Source organism: Lissotriton vulgaris, unplaced genomic scaffold (genome assembly GCF_964263255.1).
Source record: "Lissotriton vulgaris unplaced genomic scaffold, aLisVul1.2 SCAFFOLD_1197, whole genome shotgun sequence".
NCBI lineage: Eukaryota > Metazoa > Chordata > Amphibia > Caudata > Salamandridae > Lissotriton > Lissotriton vulgaris.
In genome coordinates, this window is record NW_028253713.1 from 200766 (window position 1) to 205000 (window position 4235).

Sequence of the window (4235 nt, forward strand, 5' to 3'; positions counted from 1 at the left end):
TCCTCGTAGACGGACCAGGAGCCGGAAGAAAAGATGCTGGCCGGTGACCAGTGAAGAAAGTTCAGTCGGATCCAAGCCTGGATCTTGAAGATAGATGACACCTGAAAGCAGAGGGGACCAAGTTCGAGACTACTAGCCAGTAGTCAGTGGGCACCAGGAGGGCACCGGATGGTAGCCACCTCGACTAGGTGAGTGGGTGACGCTTGACTCGAAGATCTCACGGACCAGGAGGCGTTGTCGGCGACCAGGATGGAGGATCGAGCTGTCCCACGAAGATAGAAGCTGTCGGCGTCGCTGGACCCAGGATTGGGCAACAAAGCCTTGGCAAATTCAAGCCCACGCGGTGGACCTAAAATGGCGTCTGGAGTGGACCAGGAGGGTCCGGGGTGCCTCTCTTGAAGAAGGAAGCAAAGGCCAGCCTGGAGCAACCAGACCAGCAGTCGTGAAGTCGTTGGGCGTCGTTCAGAGGGCCACAAGCCAGCCGGCTAGTAGCCAAACAACGCGGTGCACAGCAAACAGCAGAAGGGCCCCACGCAGATCGTGGAGATGCAGGGGGGCTGATCTTGGGTGCTGGAGCTGCGCAGGGTCGGGGCTTCTCGGACCCCAAAGCACTCACCAGTGGAGGACACGGTGGGCTTGCAGTAAAGATGTCGTGCAGTCTTGGCGATCGTCGGTCCCTTGAGGTCTCGTCGCACTCACGGTTCTCAGCTGGGCTGTAGAGGTGAGTAGAGGTCAGAGGTGCCAGGGAAGCCGGGTCTCGTCGAGCTGGGTCGTCGGATTCGTGATGAAGGACTTGCAGCAGACCGCAGTGTTCTTTAGGATGGTGCCTGCGGATGCAGGGTGACTACTCCTTAGCCACAAGGGAGAATCTTGAAGAAGAAATCGTGAAGTCCTTTCGAAGAAAGTGGTATCTTGATTCCAAAGATGATCTAATTTTAACAGGGGACCCGCTCCCATCTTTATACTAAAAAAGGGGGCTGACCCGGTGACTAGGTCCTGCCTATGGGTGGGACTAGGTGGGGGGTGGTTACACCCCTCAGCCATGCCGGACTTCCCCAGGCCAGGGGCTGGTGTGCCCCTGGAACTGGTTCAGACCGGCCTATGCGTAGTGAGCACCGGGGTGCCACTCAGCAGTCACCTTCCTGTAAAGCCCTGCCTACCCAGGATACACAAAACCATGTCTGGGACGGTGCTAGCACCGCCCCTGACAGGAAACCCTTTGTCCAGGCTCCCCTCGCTGGAAGGACTCCCAGCTGCAGGGGGTCAGACTCGTGTCTGTGGTGGCAGCATCCATTTTGTGGAGCTGAGGCTTCAGTTAACTTTAACCGGGGTTCACAGTTACATACATGTCGTGTCCCTCTAGAAGGGTGGAATGCTAACCCCGTCGCCAGAATTGGCGAGGGGTTAGTATTCCAATTCGTATGACACCTTACTCGACATGTTTTGATAAAGCAATACCAAAGATAGCATTTAACCGCGAGGATTATAATGCACTTAAGAGTATATGGTATGCGATATCATGGAACAGCTATTAGGACTTGATTCCGCAAGCTGCAGACAGGCTCAGCTCATGCCAGAGCACCATCTCACACGATTCCAAGCACTCTGCCTTCAGGATTGTCAAGGCCTGCCATAGGAGTGACTGATAGGAATCTGTGTGTCCATTTTAGGGTTAGGTATAGGTATACTACACCTACAGCAAAGGGTGATTACACGACTTTGCCCCAGCTGTCATGCAGCCAGTTGTGTCAAATTTAGGAGGCCAGCCAGGGGTGGCACAATACGTGCTGCAGCCCCTGGCAGCCCTGGGTACACCTATGCCCTGAGTTACAGGGTCTGATAAGGTGGCCCAGTACCAATTGGTAGATGCACCTAGGGTACATGAGGTAATTTAGAAAGAGAACAGCCAGGCTGTGGGTCTGATTGGCAGGCCCACAGCCAGAGAAAGTCGTAAACCAGTGAAACAAAAGCAAAAAAAATCTGGGTGATCATAGGATTGCAGACCCTACTCTCCTACACATGGCACCCGACCCGGGGCCCGCCCGGGCCCCCCTGACCCCATCCAGGGCTGCCTGCCACGCGGCAGGCCCAGGGACGGATCCGGGGCTGGGGCGGCATCCTGGCATGTCCAGCTGCCGGCTGAGGAACCCTGGGCCGAGGGGGGTCCCAGAATACCTTGTCCCTACCAATCCGGAGGAAAATTACCCCCATTTCTTGTAATCTGAGCACACAAGGTGACAGAGGGGACCCAGGGCGCAAACGTGCCCGACCTCCTGGAGCCCTTGCTGGGGTCCGGGAGGCGAATGGCACCCCATCGGGACTTCCAGGGAAGTCCGGCCATCTAGTCGCCCCCCATAGGAAAGCATTGCAGGCGACCAGATAGCCGAGGCGAAAGGGGCGACCAGATGGCCGGGACCGAAATGACGCCCAATCTGCCTGCCCCGGGCCTGTAGGACTCGGGGACTGCAGGGCTCGACGGCTGCAGGGCTCCGGGGCTCCGGGGCTCCGGGCTCCAGGGCTCCAGGGCTCGAGGGCTCCAGGGCAGCAGGGCTCCGGGGCTGCTGGGCTCCAGGGCTCGGGGGCTGCAGGGCTCCGGGGCAGCAGGGTTCCGGGGTTGCAGGGCCCGGGACCCATGGAGCCCGTCCCGGGCTCTTGCCCACGCCGCGGGTCGGAGGAGGGAGCCCCGGACACCTGGGAGGTGTTGCCCGGGGCACATCCCATCTGGTCCCCGGCAGGGAACCACCAGCCCCGGGAGGGTGCCTGGGCATACCCTTGCACCTACTAATCCGGAGGAAAATTACCCCCCTTTCTTGTAATCCGTGCACTCGAGGTGACGGAGGGGACCCAGGGCGCAAACGTGCCCGACCTCCTGGAGCCCTGGCTGGGATCCGGGAGGCAAATGGCACCCCATCGGGACTTCCAGGGAAGTCCGGCCATCTAGTCGCCTCCATAGGAAAGCATTGCGGGCGACCAGATGGCCGAGGCGATCCTGGAGACCAGATGGCCGGGACCGAAATGACGCCCAATCTGCCTGCCCCGGGCCTGTAGGGCTCGACGGCTGCAGGGCTCCGGGGCTCCGGGGCTCCGGGGCTCCGGGGCTCCGGGGCTCCAGGGCTCGGGGGGCTGCAGGGCTCCAGGGCAGCAGGGCTCCGGGGCTCCGGGGCTGTTGGGCTGCTGGGCTCCAGGGCTCAGGGGCTGCAGGGCTCCAGGGCAGCAGGGCTCTGGGACTCCGGGGTTGCAGGGCCCGGGACCCATGGAGCCCGTCCCGGGCTCTTGCCCACGCCGCAGGTCGGAGGAGGGAGCCCCGGACACCTGGGAGGTGTTGCCCGGGGCACATCCCATCTGGTCCCCGGCAGGGAACCACCAGCCCCGGGAGGGTGTTTGGGCATACCCTTGCACCTACTAATCCGGAGGAAAATTACCCCCCTTTCTTGTAATCCGTGCACTCGAGGTGACAGAGGGGACCCAGGGCGCAAACGTGCCCGACCTCCTGGAGCCCTGGCTGGGATCCGGGAGGCAAATGGCACCCCATCGGGACTTCCAGGGAAGCCCGGCCATCTAGTCGCCCTTATAGGAAAGCATTGCGGGCGACCAGATGGCTGAGGGGAGTGGGCCGACCAGATGACGGGGACCGAAAGGACGCTAATCTGCCTGCCCCGAGAGCCTCCCTGGGCCCTGGTGGACCCTCCGTCCCCGGCGCCCGGACCGGCTTGCAGGACGGAGTGGTTCCCGCACCCCAGGGCCTGCCGGAGGGGAACCCGAGCCCCGGGCCCGGTCCCAGGCCCGGCTCCCGAACCCTAGGCCAGGCCCGGGAGAGCCTCCCCTGGGCTGCAGGGCTACAGGGCTCGCGGGGGCTGCAGGGCTCCGTGGGCTGCAGGGCTTCGGGGCTGCCGGGCTCGGGGGCTCCAGGGCTGCCGGGCGCGGGGGCTCCAGGGCTACGGGGCTGCAGGGCTCCTCGGCGGGCTCCAGGGCTCACGGGCTCCAGAGCTGCAGGGCAGCAGGGCTGCAGGGCTCCGGGGGGGGGCTCCAGGGCTGCAGGACGGAGGGTTATTCCCGCACCACCGGGCCCTGCCGGACGGGGCCCAAGCCCCGGGCCCGCTCCCGGTCCCTGCTTCTGAAACCCTAGCCAGGCCGGGGAGAGCCTCCCTTGGCTCGGATGAACGCCTGGAACCCCGGCTTGCAGGACGGGGAAGCTCCAGCAAGCCCATGGCCGGCCGGACGGAGCTCAGGGCCCG